General features: G+C 49.4%; 5 non-coding genes across 5 annotated transcripts; 3 read left to right on the top strand and 2 right to left on the bottom strand.

Moving 5' to 3' along the window:
* Nucleotides 1–4468: 4468 nt before the first annotated feature.
* Nucleotides 4469–4540, bottom strand: TRNAP-AGG (transfer RNA proline (anticodon AGG)). Its single transcript has one exon. It is a non-coding gene; the product is annotated as a tRNA-Pro (tRNA).
* A 771-nt stretch (nt 4541–5311) lies between these two features.
* On the top strand, nt 5312–5383 carry TRNAP-CGG (transfer RNA proline (anticodon CGG)). The gene has a single exon. It is a non-coding gene; the product is annotated as a tRNA-Pro (tRNA).
* Nucleotides 5384–9461: 4078 nt separating this feature from the next.
* On the top strand, nt 9462–9533 carry TRNAP-CGG (transfer RNA proline (anticodon CGG)). Its single transcript has one exon. It is a non-coding gene; the product is annotated as a tRNA-Pro (tRNA).
* Nucleotides 9534–13834: 4301 nt separating this feature from the next.
* TRNAP-AGG (transfer RNA proline (anticodon AGG)) lies at nt 13835–13906 on the top strand. The gene has a single exon. It is a non-coding gene; the product is annotated as a tRNA-Pro (tRNA).
* A 5206-nt stretch (nt 13907–19112) lies between these two features.
* Nucleotides 19113–19184, bottom strand: TRNAP-UGG (transfer RNA proline (anticodon UGG)). The gene has a single exon. It is a non-coding gene; the product is annotated as a tRNA-Pro (tRNA).
* Between the last annotated feature and the right edge of the window lie 453 nt (nt 19185–19637).

Raw genomic sequence — 19637 nt, forward strand, 5'->3', positions numbered from 1 at the left:
GCCGTTCCCCCGCTGATGCGGAAGTGCTGTGGAAGCAAAAGCGTGGGCCCAGAAAAGTAGTAGTTATCGCGGTTTTCGTTGGTTCGTTGGTGTAGTGGTACAATTCTTGTTTAGGGTGCGAGATGTTTACGGTTCAAATCCCGGACGAGTTCATTTATTGCTGTGAAACACTCGCCCACTATTTGCGGTGTGCAATTGGCCATGCGGATTTCGAGGCTCTTCTACGCCTTGTTAACTCGCGAATTCAAAGGCATATTCGCTTGATAGGCCGATGTTTAAAAGTGACTCATGACAACCAACAAACCATGTCCGCCAGATAAAGGCTTAAAGCTCAGGATTGAAGACACGTGCTAAGGTTAAAGAATTAACCGCGCAAGATTGCGGTCTGGTGATAGCGATACTTATGGATACGGATATGGCAAGATTTTAGAGATGAACTCTTCACGTGCAATCGCATGCATTGATGTTTGCTTTCCTTTGATATTTGTATTTGCTAGGCAAAACAAAATAGCAAAGGAAAGCAATGTAAACGCATTACTTTCATGGTGGCGAGCAGGGATTCAAGTGAGATTTTCCCCGCAGGGTCGGCTACTTCAAATTAAGATGCTGAGCTATTCAGAAGGATTTGGAGAAAAGTGATATTGCTGACTAAATTGTACGCGTTCGATCCAACACTAAGTGAAGAGCACCCCAAAAAAGGCGGGATACTCCCTTTTCAGGACACGTGATGAGGTTTGAACGATTAATCACAGAGGATAATGATCTAGTGATAACGATATCTGATTAGAGATGACAAGATTAACTCTTCATATGCTGTTGCATTTGCATGTACCTCTGACGCTTGCCCTGAAAAGCAACGTGCTCCAGAGACCACCAAAATACATGACATTTGTTGGAGGCGATGGTGTAGTGGTTGACGCGTCCGCGTCAATCACTGGATGTTTGAGAAACCAGAGATACGGGGTTCGATTCCCCGCGGTGCCCGCCCTTTCTGATAAAGTGAGAGGCTGGCGACGCGACATAGCCTCAGCAGCTGGAGGCATAGTAAAGCCCAATGGCGACCGACATGTGATGATTATGACGATGAGCAGTTTTTATTACTTTGTCTGAAGACAAAACAACATCGTGATTGCTTATAGATAACTATTTTTCCTGTGTCTAGCAAGTAGTTTCAGCTATTCTTTTGGCGCAAAATTGGGTGAAATAGCCGCCATCACCGATGTTTCACCCAATACGTCACGTTATCAATCAAATCAATCAGATCACATCACCCTCAAACATCAGTCCAACCAGTACAGATACCTCCAAATTGAAAGGACCGGGGTGTCCAAGGTTCGGAAACCCATGTGCAGTTGGAAGCATTAAAGCGGAAACTGAGTACGTTGAATGGCAGTAGCCGGGCACGTCCGGGCTCTTACTCCCGGGCCTCTCGCACTTTCTGTTGACATGCTGTAGCCAGTGTCTGACGTCCTGGGTATATTGGGAGACGGCGGTGGATGCGGCTAGTGCTCCCGGAACCGCCAGCTGTGTGCCGTGAAAGGAACCACACGGGCGGGAATCGGGATATGAAACCATGAGCCACCAGATCCTAGGTCTAGGGTAGGATTCCCTCTTCGGGTGCGGAGATCCCAGGCTCATGTCACGGCCGAGTCCGGCAATCGCCATCTAAGTTACTTGGTTTTCTCTTCCACGCTAAAACTGCATGTGAATATGTGGGCCCTTCTGTGCTTCGCTGCTGTGAGTTAAAGATATCTATTAAAAATGGACCGATGTCTTGAGATGAATCCTTCTGGTGTACTGAGTTCAAATGGTTGGACATCAGCAAGTCCTCCATAACGTTCAATGTTGTAGATATATCTGATAATGACATGGGAGTCGCATTCTGTGACCGCATGGTGCGCCAAACCTGAGTTGAACTATACACAAGGATAACATGAAGTCGTCGGTGACACGATATAGACAGGATCTCTCGCGAAGTATTAGCAATCCGTTATGATGACAGTGACAATGGCAATGGCTATGACAGTGATGATGCTGACGACGGTTATTATGATACTACTGATAGTGCCACTAATGATGACGACGACGATGACGACGATCCAGTCTGAGCTTATGGAGAAAAAGTGGTAGGTAAGGCTAAATACCACTCATGAATTACCAGTAGTCGGGTCATGTTCGAACAACAAACGCCACTCAACAGGTCCCGCTTGGATGTAATGGAAAGGAGCGCCTTGCATTAAAGTACTTGCGTCCGTCATATTCAAATCCAAAATACCTTGTCAGCAAACCAATCTTCTGTACGTCAGACCTTATCTGCGGGCTATGGAAGCCAAACAAAGCAACAATGTCTGCTGAATGCATGACAGGTCTTGTGCTTTCGCCACGGTTCGTTTAGCTGCCAGGACAATGGCGCAGCAAGCCGCAGCATCGAAGGGCGATTGCGGTGGACACGTGTCGGTTTCGGTGCAGCCAAGAATATGGGCAAGGTTGGTCGACGTTTGTCAGCTGTTTAAGAAGCTTGGAAAAATCGATGCAAGACATCGGTTGTAGTTTTTCTCGCACACTGCTCACGCGAAACGAATGCATGAAAGCACCTTGGCGTGTAAAATGGCAGCATTTTGCTCACGTTAGGTGCGTTTTGAGTTGGCAAAAAAATGAATTTGGACATGGTTGGCACGTAAAAAGATCGGGGTCAAATTATAAGGGGCAAGAGCAAATTACAGAGGGCGTGACAGTGCAAGGTGTGGCAGGACAAGCAGCACATAAAGCCCAGAGCAGGACAACGAGCAGGACAGAGCCGCCGACAGAGCAGACCGGAGAACAGGACAGGACGTGACGGAAAGCATGCAGCACAGCGTAAGGACGAGACAGCACACGACGTGGTATGTTAAGTACCAAAACAGGATTTGACGAATAGATACCTAACGACAAAGCAAAAGTCTGCAGGTGTGAGAAATTGCGGCTATTTTGAAAGTTCTGACGGCAAATTACTGCACGTACATAGATACGTGGTAGTACGCGAGTACCTTTGACAGCAAGACCAGGGCTCGTCTGGGATTTGAACCCGAGACCTTTCGCACCCGAAGCGAGAATCATACCCCTAGACCAACGAGCCGACCATCGTACCTCAAATGTCGCAATTCTGGGTCGGACAGTCCCTTCAGATTGTACAGGCAACAATGTCGGGTACGCAGTCCACACCCAGCACCATTACAAAAGCTCACAGCAGAAGTTTATTTGTGACGTCATTTAGAGACCAAAAGCCTGGTTTAACGAAAACAGAGGTAGAAAACGAACAGCAGGACAAGACTGAAGGACACGACTGCGAACGCAATGTGAGCAACTTACGGAACAGAATCAAAGGTGTGCATGACAGACGACGCAGAACAGAGACCAGATGGCTTGGGAAAAGGACAGAGATCCAAGTGCCTGAGGATATGATCGGAAGAGAAAGGGCAGAGTACGAGGCTGGTAAAAGAGCAGAGAACAGACAAAACAGGATTCCGTCTGTACCGCCTGCCTTCCCATGCCCTGCTCTGCCCGGCACATCTCATCCCATCTCTTCTCGGGCGGGACATGACATGTCAGCCTAGCACACTCCTTGTTGTGGCTCCGCCGCCCGATCTTTTAATCTACGTTGCCTTTCACGCTCAACAATGCTAAACGTTAAAGATCGCTCGCCGGTGGTGAGCCCAGCCAGCCCAAAATGTTCGCTCACTTGGCACTTCTGGGAATTTGAAGCATTTTTGCAATGAGCCAAACTTCCAGGCTATGGCGTTAATGAGATGTGAAAAGTTTAACAACTGTTGCTTTAAAAATGTGTAATAAGGAATAGAAGTAGGTATATTTTTATACTTGTTTCTTTCAGGTAAAATAGTGTGCTGAAGTTATTCACAATCATTTGCACCAGGAATGACAATTAAAATTTATCAGTGATAATCTCGGAAAACTAAACTGACACAATAAATAGCCCTGTAAAATTGTTACCGCTCATAGCTGCAGGATTTAGGTTATGGTAAAACGAGAAGCATTTACCAGGAACAAAAGGAATGCTTGAGGACCTGTGCGGGTTTTTTCTAAAGAAATTTCCTTGCTGGACTGGGTAGACTTCAAAATTATGGCGGGGCGGGCGCAGGCTTTCCTAATAAAAAGAAGCAGCACTGCTCCGGGTCGATGAAGGACACGAGAGTTTCGACGCAATGGGCTGAGCGAATCTCGCAGTATATATAATTTATTTATTTCAGTCGCATGCACCGAACCCTTCAGACTTACCCCGTGTTCTTAACCCCGGTCTTGAGGTGTAAGCCGGCAGACTTGGTCTGGTTAACTGCAATAGGTCGCTTTTAAACATTGCGCAGAAAGTGCGCATGCTTCCAAACTCACAGGGGGAGGGTGCGGCAGGGTGTATAAGTCCGCATGCGTTTCTGCGCATCGAAGTAATGGACGAGCACCTTTGACAGCAACAAGCGGGCTCGTCCGGGATTTGAACCCGGGACCTCTCGCACCCTAAGCGAGAATCATACCCCTAGACCAACGAGCCGATAGAACAATGTGAAACGTCCCAATTTTGTGTCACACCGCGACCCGCATCGTGCGGTGTACGACTTCGAGCACATTGGCCATAACCTCAATCGTCTCACAAGGTCATGGCCTAAAACGCTGGCTACAGACTGCCGTGACGAAGCATGGCCCTAGTAACCGGGCTTTGCCTTTATAATTTGGGTTCCTGGACATGCAAGCTTTAAATTATTTATGGCGATGCATGTTGAGGAACCGTTGGGACAGGAGGCAGGACGAGCAAAAGGTCAAAAGATGGAACAAGGCGTGATCGGTCCCGTCCCGTCCGGGGCGTGATGGAACCAGACGGGACTGGGCGTGGCAGGACACGGGCACGGGTGGACAGGAACACAGACGAGATCATATTTTATCTGTTCTTTGCTCTTTTCCAGCCTCGCACTCTGCCATGTCTTACTCGATCCTGTCCTTAACACTTGGATCCCTGCTTTTTTCCCCGAGTTCTCTGCCCTCTGCCCTGCGTTGTCCTCTGCTGTGTGCACACTTTCCTTCTGCCCTGTACGTTGTTCCGCAATATGTTCTCAGTCGTGTCCTCCCGCCCCGCCCTGTCTTATTCCTCTTTCTACATCGGCATTCGGGTTACCAAACTTTTGGTCCCCAAATGACATCACTAACAACCTTACATTGTACGCTTATGAAATGGTGCTGGGTGCGAACTAGGCGCCAGAAACCTTCCCCTGCGCAATTTGAAAGTAACGGCGCGGCCCAGAAAAGGGCCCCGTTGTATGTTGTTATCGGCTCGTTGGTCTAGGGGTATGATTCTCGCTTCGGGTGCGAGAGGTCCCGGGTTCAAATCCCGGACGAGCCCAGCTCTTGCTGTCGGAGGTACTCGCACGTTATCTCTGTCCATACAGACACATCCGGGTGTCTTGGACTTTCTGAGCGTCGCTGGCCCTTTTCACGCAAACATTATTGAACGGTGAACTAACCAAGCTAGCCTATCACACCTGAAATGCTACAGACATCGGATTACCTGCATTAGGACCATGGTGTGTTGTCGGCCATAAAAAACTATAGTTTTTCGCAGTGGCGGCATTATTGCCTCTTCGTTAGGTATCTCTTTGTCATACGTTTCGTACTTTGCTATTGGAAGTGAGGCCAAATACACTTTGTTTTGTTTCGTTTATCATTTAGGTTTTAGTTGATCAGCGCTGAAATTTGCGCTTATTTTTTTTTTTAAATGAGTATGGATTTATAATAAGTGAGTTCAATAACACGTTTTAAGAATGATATGGATAGATCAACAGTTGTGTGTAGCTTTTGAATGACATCAACCTCGCTTATGATGAAAGCCATTGCATGCTTAAAGCACCTTACCAGCAGATCGCAAATCTTGAGAAATCAAACAGCATGCCGTCTTTTCTTTGTCCAATCCCGTAAGTCGTCCTGTGCCATTCCTTGTGCTGTCCTGTCCCTACGCTCTTATTTATCCTGTTCCATCAGGTTCATTCCCGCCGCATCTTGCTCTGTGGCGTCCCCCTGTTCTTTGACAGGACAGATGACAGACAGCTCTGGTCTCTTCGTCTAACGAGGTCAAGTGGGGAGAAACAATGCTCAAAGTTGGTCTCACACATTGTCTTGCGGTTTTCAACGTAAGTCCATCGGTCACGGCAAGCCCTGTTGCCTGAGCTACGCCCCCCGGCGCCTGAGCTACGCCCCCCGGCGCCTGAGCTACGCTCCCCGGCGCCTGAGCTACGCTCCCCGGTGCCTGAGCTACGCTCCCCGGCGCAGTCTGCAGCCAGCGCTCCTCGTCACGGGCTCTTGCGACAGTAGATGTGGCCAGTGCACCGGCAGCTGACGTGCAGCACCGGCACCGGCATTAGATGTGCACCGGCAGCTGTTGCCTGTAAGATTTGGACGTAATAGCAAAGCCCGCAATTGGGATAGATTGGACTATGTCGGCCCGTTGGTCAAGGGGTATGACTGTCGCTTTGAATGCGAGAGATCCTGAGTTCGAATCCGTGGTTGGTTACATAATGGCGTACGTACGCCAACTTCCGTGCCAATCAGCACTTGGAGATTATGTGCAATTCTGTGCGTCGCTCGTGTACGTTTTCCCGTTCAACATCTTACTGCATTCATGCAACCCATCGCATCCAGCCGGAGGAAGTTCGCCGGCTGCAAGTGGATAAGTGTCGTGAATGTGTGTCAAGGCTGATGAAGCAGTGAGTAGCAAAAAGCAGCAAGCAGATGTTCTTCCTTATAGCGATCATTGAAGCCTTTGAAATTGGGAGACGAACCGCAAAGTGAATCGGTTTCTCTCACTGAACATTGCACAACATAATTTGCCGAATACAAGAAATTGAGATACGCACAACTGCAATTCCGCGGCAGAAGCACGCACTCGATCCCAACGGTTCCTCTTCATGCATCGCTGGAGATAATTCAAACCTCTCACGTCATTATAACCCCAATGGCCACGGTAAAGCTCGGATGCTAGGCGGCTGCTCGTTCACGACAGTCAGCAGCCAGCGCTTCACCCCATCATCTCATGAGACGATGATGGGTGTGGCCAGTAGGCCCGGAGTCGTCACCATTCGATGTGGAAATAACGGCGTGGCAGAAATGGGACGTTACAGCTTAATCCATCCGATTGTGGGTCTAGGGGTATGATTCCCGCTTAGGGTGAGAGAGGTCCCGGTTTCAAATCCCGGACGAGCACGGTTATTGCTGTCAGATGTAGCCGCGTACGTCGAATAGTCCAAGCGTGACAAGGTGTGGTTCTAAGTTTGTTCGGTTGAAAGCGCAAACTTTGAACGCTAGGCCATGCAGTCAACCGAGGTATGTCCTATGACTGCAAGCGGTGCCAAAAAGTGCTTATGTAATCAGCCGCATGTCTTGTACTTTTCACTTACTCTTGCCTCGTTACCTAGGCCCAACCCACAGTGACGCGGTGCAGAGTGGCACGGAAACCCATGTGTGCTTCCACGCTTCGAAATAGTATGCGAGTATCTTTGACATCAATGACCGGGCTAGCCCGGGATTTGAACCTGTGACCTCTCGCACCTTAGCGAGAATCACACCCTCAGGTCAACGGCCCGTCCACGCCAATTCAAACGCCCCAATCCTGGCACGTGCCCTTGAGGCTGGACGAATAACACCGCCGCGCGGCAGCGCGCCTCGGTGCCTGCGCAGTGCGTGTGCTCGCGCAGAGGCGATCGGCGGTGGTCTGGTGGCGCCGCGCTGGACCACGTGCCGGTGGACGGGGTTTTGAGCGCACAGCTGCTCGGTGTGTCGCTGGCCGCCGGCGCCCGGTGCACCCAGTACGGCCTGTGGCCAAGTGCAGCGGCCTCGAGGCAGTTTTTGGGCTAGCCGGTTCTCGGGAGTGGCACGGTTGAAAAGGCAGATGCGAGTGTCGATGGGACTTTTCCCCCGCGATTGAATCCGGAGCCACAAGGGGGCCTGCACCAACAACGTTTCTTTCGTATCATACAGTAACGACTGCCGGCGCACTGGCCACGCCCACCATCGCACAAGCTCGTCACTTAAAGCGCTGGCTATAGCCTTGCGCCAAGAAGCATGGCCAAGGGAGCAGTCCTGCGCCGTAATCGTCGAAATTGCGTTGACGTGCCTTGCTCTGTGACCTGGTGAGACGGTACTGGGTGCGGACAGTCGGCCCGGAACTGTGAATTGGATGATGTGACAGTAACGGCGCAGTCCGTATCTAGAACGTCACTGTGCGCTTTCGCTGCTATTTAATATAGGGGTATGGTACTCGCTTGGGTACGAGAGGTCGCGGGCTTAAATCCTGGGCGAGGCCAGATGTTGTCATGAAAGGTAGCCTTCTAATGACATTCGGTGATTTTTGGCGTATTGGCGCATCTGTGTTCATGAGACGTTATGCGCTCTTCTGCGCGACACTATTGAGAACTTTGGGGCCTCTTCGCTGGGTGGCCCAATGTTTGGGGGGCCAAGTGAGCGGACATTTTGGGCTGACTGGGCTCACCACCAGCGAGCAATCTTTAACGTTTCGCATTGTTGAGCGCGAAAGGCAACATAGTTTGGGCGGCGGAGCCACAAGGAGTGTATTAAGCTGACAGAGTCTGTATGGCCCATGTTCAGTGAGCTAGAATCGCCGGGACCTCTCTCCCTGAAAGCGGTAATGATACCCCTAGACCAACTAGCCGATAAAACGACTCGTAGCGTCCCAATTCTAGGCCACGCCGTGGCACTACATCGTGCGGTGTACGGCTTGGAGCACACTGCCCATATGCACCATCATCTCACGAGGTTACGGCGTGCAGCGCTGGCTGCAGGCTGTCGTGAGGGAGCATAGTCCTAGCAACAGAGCTTGGTCTTGAAAATTGGGATTGCGCTGACGTGCAAGCTTCAAATCAATTTTGACCATTGATGTGAAAGAATCGTTAGCACAGAAAATAAGAGCAGCAAAAGGGCAAAAGACCGAGCAAGGCATGGCCGGTCATGTCCCGCCCGGGATGTGATGGGACCAGATGTGCCGGGCAGAGCGGGGCATGGCAAGGCAGGCAGGACAGATGGGACGTTGTTTTATCTGTTCGCTGCTCTTTTGCCAGCATCGTACTCTGCCCTTTCTCTTCCGATCATATCCTCAGGCACTTGGATCTCTGTCCTTTTCCCAAGCCATCTGGTCTCTGTTCTGCGTCGTCTGTCATGCACACCTTTGATTCTGTTCCGTAAGTTGCTCACATTGCGTTCTCAGTCGTGTCCTTCAGTCTTGTCCTGTCTGTTCGTTTTCTACCTCTGTTTTCGTTTAACCAAGCCTTTGGCCTCCAAATGACGTCATAAATAAACTTCTGCTGTGAGATTTTGTAATGGTGCTGGGTGTGGACTGCATACCCGACATTGTTGCCTGTACAATTTGAAGGGACTGTCCGACCCAGAATTGCGACATTTGGGGTACGGTGGTCGGCTCGTTGGTCTAGGGGTATGATTCTCGCTTCGGGTGCGAGAGGTCCCGGGTTCAAATCCCGGACGAGCCCTGGTCTTGCTGTAAAAGGTACTCGCATGCTATTTATGTACGTACAATGATTTGTCGTCAGAACTTTCAAAATAGTCGCAATTTCTCACACCGGTAGACGTTTGCTTTGTCGTTAAGTGTCTAATCGTCATATCCCGTTTTGGTACTTAACGTACCACGTTTTGTGCTGTCTCGTCCTTACGCTCTGCTGTATGCTGTTTCATCACGTCCTGTCCTGCTTTTCGGTCCGCTCTGTCGGCGGCGCTGTCCTGCTCGTTGTCCTGCTCTGTGCTTTATGTGCTGCTTTTCCTGCCACGCCTTGCACTGTCGCGCCCCTGTAATTTGGCAGCGCGGAGGGCAGACAGCTCTGGGCTAACGACTAACGAAGTGATAATAGTGAAGTGTGCTGCTGTGTGAATCAAATTCAAGTGTGAAGTGTGAATCAAAGTATACGTCAATCCATTTCGGAACAGATGTGAGTTATTTGGTCCCACGCATCACCCTTTTCTGAGATATGCTCATATCCCATGTCGCCAAAAAGTGCAACTACATCCTTTTCTGCTTGATTATAACTTATCACTACCTTACGCCCAAAGTTCGTGAACTTCTCGTCCAAACCGGTGTCTTACCTCATCTTTTGTACTGCCTCATGGTCTGTACGATGTTGAAGGAAGGACGCTTTCTAGAATTGGGACGGTACAGGGATTTATATTGGCTTGTTGGTCTAGAGGTGTGATTCTCGCTTAGTGTGCGAGAGGTCCCGGGTTCACTTCCCGAACGAGCCCCTATTGTTACCAAAGGCACTCGCCTACCACTCCTCGATTAGAAGCGCATGTGGATTTATTCGCCCTTCTGTTTCTCCCGGAGCTGTAAGCGCAAAGGAATATTCCACTGAAAACCTGATGTTTAAAAGAGGCTCGTGACAATCATTAGACCAGGTCCGCCTCCCGCAATCTCGAGGCAGGATAAGTGACACTTTCCATGTTTAGAGGATTAAGCGCAGAAGATATGAGATGATGACGTGCTGATACATGATTATGGTTATGGATTAAAAAATCCACCGAAATCCATCCGAAAGTGGATTTATAAATCCACTTTCGTCGTCAAACAATCCATTTTGTCTGTGCCCCTATGCCAGCCGCCGTCCACTGGCTACACACAGTCTCCCGCAGTGTGCATACGCTGAACCAGCCGGCCAAGAAACTCACTCTCCGTCGAGTGGCGCGCGATTGCATCAGCCGCGGGGCCTGGTGGGTTATGTGCCGCTACTGGACTCGCCTTCGTTCAAGCCCAGGTATGTGACAAACAGATCACTCATCACATGCTGTCTGTTCCGCCAGAACCTAACTATGCATAGCATCCGCAATGCGATTCAATACTTTCTTTAAAAAGTCGACTTCCTGCCCATCAGCCATTCGTTGCATCAGATAGTTCCGAGATCGCAACCGAATACACTCTGATTGACTTTGCCAACCATCGTATGAAGTCGTATTCGTTTCTCATTGGTGAATTATCCCATCATTTCTGTAACATGTAACCATGACTCGTTTCCGATGGACGTAGTATATAAGGCGCACCGTTTGTGACCAGATATGCTCATACGATATTTGGATTCGAAGACGCAAGGCTGCTCTTGGTTGTGTAAGTGGACATTGTGATGTGAGTATTGGTGGGTGTAAGTTACTCACCAAAAAAGCTGTAGGCTGACAATATTTATATTTCTTTAACTCACAGGAAAGACTAGCACGAGCGAGGTCTACACCAGTTTAGCTATTACGAAAACAGTAATGATTCTGTTACAAATTGGCGCCAAGTGACCCGGGCTCGCAAATATATATTTTCAGTTCATCATTCTTCGAGTTGTCTTCTTGGACCATCCGAATCGTGAGCCAACCCATCCTCCACCTATCTTTGACAACGTGAGCCAGTTTCATGGTGTGACAGTGTTATTTGTATTTTGTGAGTTGCTAATTACTGACCAACCTGACATCTTAGATGACATAGTACATTTCACATCAACCCGTTGCGTCCAATTCCTTCGCTCCCTTCTGAATCGGAAACGGAAAACCCAGGAATAACACAGCAAAGAGGTAAAGAGTTCCCTATTGCTCGGTTTATTTACGATAAGCAAACTCAGATATACTTGGGCCGCAACACACACTGGCACATGCCATTCATTCTCAGGTCTTTTGATGCATTGGCTGCTGTCTGTCGGCCCGGGGGCATCCCATAGAACAGGTAAGCCATCGCACATGAGAGGCTGCCAACTTCGCAGCCCGCACCGTCACCAGAAAATGTCGACATGATGGGATTCAGACATGCGACGGTCGCGCGGGTAGGTGCCCTCTGATATCACCGCAGACCTCAGAGCATGATAGCATAAAAGTTGTACGGAGGAGACACTGAACCATTTACAAAATTGCAGGTCTCCCATTACATTTCGGTGGCGAATATATCTGAACGCAGCACCCGAACAACGGCAAGCTTGTCGCAGGCAAACTGATGTCATCTGGACATCGCGAACAGGAAGGTATCCATTAAACCAATTCGTGTGCGGAATTCTTGTCGAAGGGATGATCCACCGCACGCCGCGAATATACTGAACCGACCAAGACGAGCTTCAGTGGCTGGACTTCCGTACATGCCCCTAGTACATAGTACAACCAAGCGTGCCTATCGAATATCGCTCATCAATCATCGCTCATTGCCCATTGTCATCGTTTTGGTGCAACGGGTGTTTTGCTCGCGGCATTATCCAACATACTTTACGATCAATCCCAATGTTTCAGCCTATATCCTTACATCCGCGTGCTAGCCTTTGATCAGCTTAAACGTTGTCCGGTGCACATAACTTCGCCGGACCTGCGGCAGCGGAGCGCAAAGGGATCCATGCTCCCATACGCTTTAATTATTGCTGATGTAGACTGCAAGAGATTACTTGCGTTAACAATACCTGGGCTCGTCCGGGATTTGAACCCGGGACCTCTCACACCCTAAGCGAGAATCATGCCCCTAGACCAACGAGCCATTAGTACGTGTTCGATCGTTCCAATTCTGGCTGGTGCCTTTATTTCCACTTCGTACGGCTCTGAGCACACTGGTCACACTCACCATCGTCTCCCAAGCGCATGACGTCAAGCGTAAGGAGTCACCAAACAGTGACCTTCATCTTATCTTTAACTTTAACCCCTTTCACTTCGTTTGGCGGAAAGACCAGAGCTGTACGCCATATGTCCTGCCAAAGAATAGGGCGACGTGGCAGAGCGAGGCATAGTAGGACACGCGGCACATAAAGCACATCGCAAAAACCCGGGCAGACCATGACCAACGACAGGGTATAACGGAGGGCAGGACAGGCCATAAAGGAACAGAATACAGCACAGTGTAGGGACGAGCAAGCAGAAAGAATACCACAAGACGCAGTTCGGAATTGGAGAAGGAAGAGAACGGCATGTCATTTGATGCACTCAGGCGTTCATGGCATATCACTTAGGCGTTTATGGTACGCAATATTTGTCATCATAAATAAATGCTGATCCAATTCATAAGCTACCCACGACTGTTCGAAAGTGGGAGTGTATGTGTGGGAGTGTCAATTCAATAATGCTGCATTCAAAATTTCCCGCGCCAAAAACTTGCTGAAAACCAACGATTAATTCCAAAGTAATTAAGTACACATCCGTCCCACAAAGACAACCTTGCATTGGCGGCGCACACTACACCGCACACCTGCCTTCGACCAGATCATAGCCAGTATTAGAAGGCCTCAGTAAGCCACATGCTCTAATAGGATATTGATCGTGGAAAGTCAGTGGGAAGGATAGAGTGCTAGGAATACCGTTGCTATTGATAGCTGAGCTTGTCCGGGAATCGCACCCGAGACCTCTGTTAACCGAAGCGAGAATCATATCCGTATACCAGCGAGCCGACAAACTGCTTTGCGATTTCCCGGTTGTGGATCGCCCCGGTACGTTAACCTCGTGAGTCGACAGCTCCGGACCCGGTGCCGGTACCCAGCACCGACTCAAAAGCTCATAAGCGAACACATAAGGCACTGGTTATTAGCGTTGTCATTTTGTGACAAAACAGCGGTGACCCGGAAACCAATGCAGGAAACGTCTGAGACAGCACGGGCCGGAAGGTCACAACTGATAGCGCAGGGTGGGACAACGTGCGGGGCAGAGCTACAGGGTGTGCATGGCAGGTGATAAGAGAGGGCATGGGGAGACGATGGCAAGTGTGTCCAGCGTGCTCGGGGCCGTACACTATGCGAAATGAAAGTGACGGCACAGGCCGAAATTGGAACGTTTTGGTACCTTCGTCGGCTCGTTGGTCTAGGGGTATGATTCTCGCTTAGGGTGCGAGAGGTCCCGGGTTCAAATCCCGGACGAGCCCGGTTATTGCTCTCAAACATGTTCGCTCGTCATCTGCATCAATGAACATTAGCACGTATTAGTTGCTGGAGCGCTCTGCGCTTTGCTAATGCGTGTGTGAAGTCATATAAAAAGGACAGAGTAGTGAGGCCTACCAACTGCAGACACGTTCAACTGCGCGGACGTAAATATATGTGCTTAAGCTCAAGCATTTGCAGGTAAAGAATATTGAACAATGGTGTGAACTATATACCTGTTGCCTCAAACCGATGATAATGGGAAATAAGCGATGCTTGATTGGTGGCATTCGATTGGCGCGTTTGGTACGGACCAGGGAGCATGTGCGACAATCCTGCCGCTGAACCTCGTGTTGGTCGGGACAACACGTTCTCACAGAACGGCACGTTTCTCAGACAGATCGGCAAGGATTTCACACACGAATTAGTTGGGTGAGCACATCACTTCATCTGCGACATACTTGCTGTTGTTCGGATGCTGCGTTCAGCGCTGTGATGGGGTTTTGCAGGCAGTTGATGACGTAGTTTACAGCGGTCTCAGTATTGAGGGCAACGGGGCGGGGGGGGAGGGGGCAACAGAAACGCAACGCTTGCCACGATATTTGTGTAAAATGAGTGTCAAATAATGTGCTTTGTAACTGGCGTTCTCGCAAGTGATCATTGTTATGTAAATTCATCCTCTGCCTTGCGCTTCACCACAGGTTGGAATGTCTCATCGCCATTTCGAAGCTTTTTCCCACCACATTGCAACCAGCGATCAAGAGGATTCGAACAGGCAGTGTTGCTCTGGTGATGTGCGACTTTTTGTCGGTATGATAGAGCCTCCTTACATTTCAAGGGGAACTACAAGATGTTCGCCCTTAGCCAAAGACAAGGAGTCGGCTGGGCTCTGGTCCTCGATAGCGCTGCCTCCGGGTAGCCTTCTGGGGTCGGTATCTTCTGCTTCTGCGCAAAGATTACTTGAGCAAAATGCGACATTGTAAAATAATTAAACAAAGGACTGGTTACGCTGCTGCCACCATTTAAAATGGTCTGGATTCGCAACCGCTACCCGACTGGAGAGGAACATTTATGGCGATGGCTTCTGATAACTAATGAGTGCCAAGGCCAAAGAATTAGGCACCAACGTTATTACATGAAATTTACAGCCCACACGCTGCGAACAAACGCTTAGCGTCATTCTTGATCAGGACGTGAACACGCGGGGACAAGCTAGTAATTGGTCTAGTGTTGGTATTTGTCGGCTTATTCGCTATAAACAAGCTCACGGTCCTCGGTCACTGAACACCTCAAGCAAAAGCTATTAAATCATCCGCTTTCTGGACTAAACTGTATGAGGCGGGGCGCCTGACCTGCTGCCTGTCGGTCCGTGGTACATCCCATGGGACCAAAAACCCAAGGTAAACGCAACGTTGCCAACACAACAGCCAACATAGCCAGCTGAAAACACCAACCCAAGCACAGCCAGCACACAACAACCCATCAGGCGGATAACGGCAGGTCAGATGATACCCTTTATCACCACAACCAATTCCAGAGCTAATTTTCAGGGTGCACGATTGAAGACAATACTAAAGGGTGATTACTAACATTTTGCAGCTTTTCAGAGTTCTGCGATTGTAATGCTGTTTTTTGGTGATGGTGTTGGCTGCGATGTTGGCAGATTTGTACATGCCATGGATATGCCTTGTGCATTGCTCTGTGGGATATCACCGTGCTGATAGCACAGAACACGAGCCAGACAACAGAACAGAGCCAAGAATACAACAGGGTGCAACCTGTCTCTCTTAACTTGCCCTACCTCTGTCTTCTGAACTGTGTCCCACCCTACAGTCCGCATAACATATGCACTCGTAGGTGTCTGGTCCTATAAGAAGTGTTGTTTTCTCTGCCCTATGTACCTTCTCGTCCTTTCTTGCGCTGTTTCGTTTTAATATGGAACCCCATCTTCCGTCACGCACTGTTCTTTGTCGCATCTCGTCCCAGTGGTCTTCTCCATCCTTTTCCATGCTCTATCCTGCGATGTCCTCCATTCTGCTCAGTCACCGCTCTTGTACCCTCAGGTGTCCTCATTGCTCTGTGTGCTATCCATCCTGCAACTCCTTCCGCTATCCTGTCGCTTCGTCCTTGAGCAGGAGATATGCCGGACAGCTTTAGCCCATCCGTCTCGCTAAGTGAAGAGATGTGAAATTTGAAGATAAAATAGTATTTTAATCTTTTGAGAGAAAATCGATTCGTCAGAATTTGCAAGCTTTTAGTCAGCTGCTTTAAGCATCCAATGGCTTTCATCATAAAACAATGCTGATACAAGTAAAATGCTACACACAGTCGTTTAAAGGAGTAAGTGCGTTCAAAAAGTTGTATAAAAATTGCTTCACGGAAGAATTTGCAGTTGCAAGACAGAACGAGAAAAGACCTCGCAAGAAAACCGCACTCATGCCCGACTCAAGCTGAATCAATCTACATCCGTCCCAGATTGACGCCATTGTAATGGGTGCACACACTGAACAACACACATGCCTTTGTTTACACTACTGTAAAGAGTGGAATGTCCCAGGAAGCCTACATGTTCCAACACGGTAGCTCTCTTAGATGGGGAGGCAGGAGTATTACACCATCATAAACAGCAATAGCTAGAAAACCCACTTACCCCAAAACGATAGCTCTCTTAGATCGGGAAGCAGGAGCATTACACCATCATAGACAGCAGTAGCTAGAAAACCCACATACTCCGGCATGATAGTTCTCTCAGGTGGGGAAGCAGGAGTATTACACCATCATATATAGCAATAGCTGGACAACACCGGGAGTAACAACCTACAGGGCAAAAGGGAAGGGTGTGCATGGCAGAGCGAAGATGACTCCAGGCAAAGGGCAGAGATCAAAGAGCTGAGAATGGGATCGGAAGAACAACGACGTAGGACGAAGGAGACAAAAGGGCAGGGGACAGATTAAAGCAAACTCTGAGGGAGAATCAAACAATGAGACACTTGTTGAAATTATTCGAGAATGAAATGAACTATCAACTATGACGATTAACTATAACTGACATCAGAGATCAAAGCCCTATCCCCATTGACTAAGGGGCCCCGACGGATGTAAGTCGAGACCCTCGGCATTGTCCCTTGTTGGGAATTGGGCCTTCAGGCCCAGACAGACATGGAGACAGCTGTTTGGTGCTGGTGGTGCCTGTCTCATAAAGAGGCCCTCATCGATTCAGGTGGCCCCCCATCGGCGTAGGGGCATGCCCTGGGTTTCCGGGCACATGAATAGGTTAAACTATAGGTTGTTTCTAGATGCCTAGAAATTGAGTGTGCGTCCTGGACTTAAAAGGGGTCCCTCATTGCTGCAAGGGCCTGACTAATGCAAACCGCGGTCCGGTGCGATACGCCTTTTTAGCCCCTAAGGCGCCCATCGGCTCCGTGCCGGCGGAACAGAAACAGTTTTTCTACAAAACGCAACAAAATTGGGCGTCTTTGGGCCTCCAGGCGACCAAGACCAGTCGCAAGAAAAACAGACTGGACCACAAGAAAAAAAACAACATTATCTCCCCGATTCAGAGGGTGGTGATTAGGAGATGTAAGGCTCATTACCCTATCCAGAGCCCCTACGCCGTTTCCGGGAACCCTAAATGCCCACTTGCAGCGTCAATTTTTGAATGGAGAGCAATACGCTCCTGTCAGGGCCCTGTCTGATAGCCTGTTCTTGATCTACTTGATCGTTTCGGGGCTATCTGTATTGAGTTTCAGACGGTTCTTTTTTTAGTGGAGGGCCCCACACTCTTACCGGGAGCCGTATGTGTTCGGGTGCGCTATATCGTTTGGGGTCTCCCACATGGTGTTGTGGGTATTCATTATTTGAATGAGGGACCCAGCGCTCTTGTCTGGGGTCACATCTGTTAACCTGCTCGAGCAGAGTCGATCATTCCTAGGCCTTCCATATTGTTTCTTACGTACTTTTTCTTAAATGGATATTGGAGCATATGTTCTTGTCGCGACCCATTTATTAATCTTACATGAACTCAAATGCCCGAACCAGTGGCGGATCCATGGAGACACGGAACTATGCCCCCCCCCCCCTTTTGCCCCGAGGGGACCCATAGGCTCCGAATTGGCTCATGACCGGCCAAACGGACTCAGCGTTCTAAACAAAACACAACAAAATCGGACGTGTTTGGGCCTCCGGGCGACTAAAAACCATCGCAACGAGGCTAAGCAGCAGAAAGCGGCCCACCCGTAAAAAGACCAATTTCATTCTTAGCTGACTGAGAGAGTTGACTGATCGGGACTGATTGATGGGGGAGACTGATTGGGGGAGGGGACATTTAAAGGCTCATTACGCTGCCCAGAGGCCTTGTGCTGTTCCCGGGCCCTGTATGTTCACTTGCCGGGTCAATCCGATCGCTAAGGAGCCTTCCACGTCGCACTTGATCTCTTTGCATTTTCTCGCAGGGCCCTACGCTACTGTTGGGACACTTTCTGCTAACATGCCTGGGCACTGTTGATCGATCAGGGGCTCTCCACGGATTTTTCTAATTTTCCCGAAATGCTTGATACGCTTTTGCTGGGCCCCATGCGCCGGGATGCACTCAGTTGCTCACGAGCCCTTCATTTTAGTATTCAGTTCTTTCCTTCCTCGGGGGATCTTGTGCTGTTGCTGGAGCCCATATAAGGTAAGGTACCGAGCCCTTCCATGCTCAGGGGCCCTCCTCACTGATCCAGGGCTCTTTTCACTTGATCTCGTTTTCAGAGGACCCTTCACTCCTATCGAGGCTCTTTGTGTTAACTTGCCCGACACCCTTGATCGCATAGAAGCATTCATTCACGGACACTGGTCTTGGGCAATTCCCTTTTGCTCAGAGGGCCTGTGCTCTGGCCAGGATGTATATGTATGATGATGTATGGGGAATGACGAATATGTGATGATGACCGTGTCAATGAGAAGTTAATATTTTCTTTGAGGCAGATCCTAGCAAGATCATAATTGTTGTACACCACATGTACACTTTTTGAGTAGAGTTAGGGGTTTTGCTGTTCTGCGCGATCTGATCTGAATTACGCTCTGATTGGATGATCTCAGGCATTACAATGAACGCCTGAGCGCCAATTATGCCGTTTCTCCGCCCAACGCGTCGTCGATGTTCATTAATAATCGATAGGTCGATAGTTTGAAGTGTCGAATTGGGGACCGAGCACCTCATCAGCAATAACCGGGCTCGTCCGGGATTTGAACCCGGGACCTCTCGCACCCAAAGCGAGAATCATACCCCTAGACCAACGAGCCGATGAACGGCTTCGTAATATCCCGATTCAGGCCCGCGCCGTTCCTTCCACATCGTACAGTTCAAGGCCACGGGAGCACAAGCAACGTCCACTGCCGCTTCAAAACGAACCCGTGACGTGAAGGCACTGACTATAGAATGTCAACAGAAAGCATGCTCTCGGGATCAAGACTATGCGGTGAAGATTGCAATCTTGTTGCTGTGCAGGGTTAGAATTCAGGCATTGTTAATCCATGGAGCAGCTGACATTAAGAAGAGTTTCGTCTCTTAAGAAGCAAGCATCATTTCAACTTCAACTTTGCATTTCTGCACATTGCGAGACGGATGGGTTAGAGCTGTCTGGCTCTGTCCTGTTAAGGACAAGACGACAGGACAGCGGAAGACGCTGCAGGACAGGCAGTACACAGGACACTAAGTGGGACGCCTGAGAGGACAGGAACTGCGACTGGGCAGAA

Source organism: Pollicipes pollicipes, unplaced genomic scaffold, assembly GCF_011947565.3.
Source record: "Pollicipes pollicipes isolate AB1234 unplaced genomic scaffold, Ppol_2.1 Scaffold_6138;HRSCAF=7277_pilon_pilon_pilon, whole genome shotgun sequence".
Classification (NCBI taxonomy): domain Eukaryota; kingdom Metazoa; phylum Arthropoda; class Thecostraca; order Pollicipedomorpha; family Pollicipedidae; genus Pollicipes; species Pollicipes pollicipes.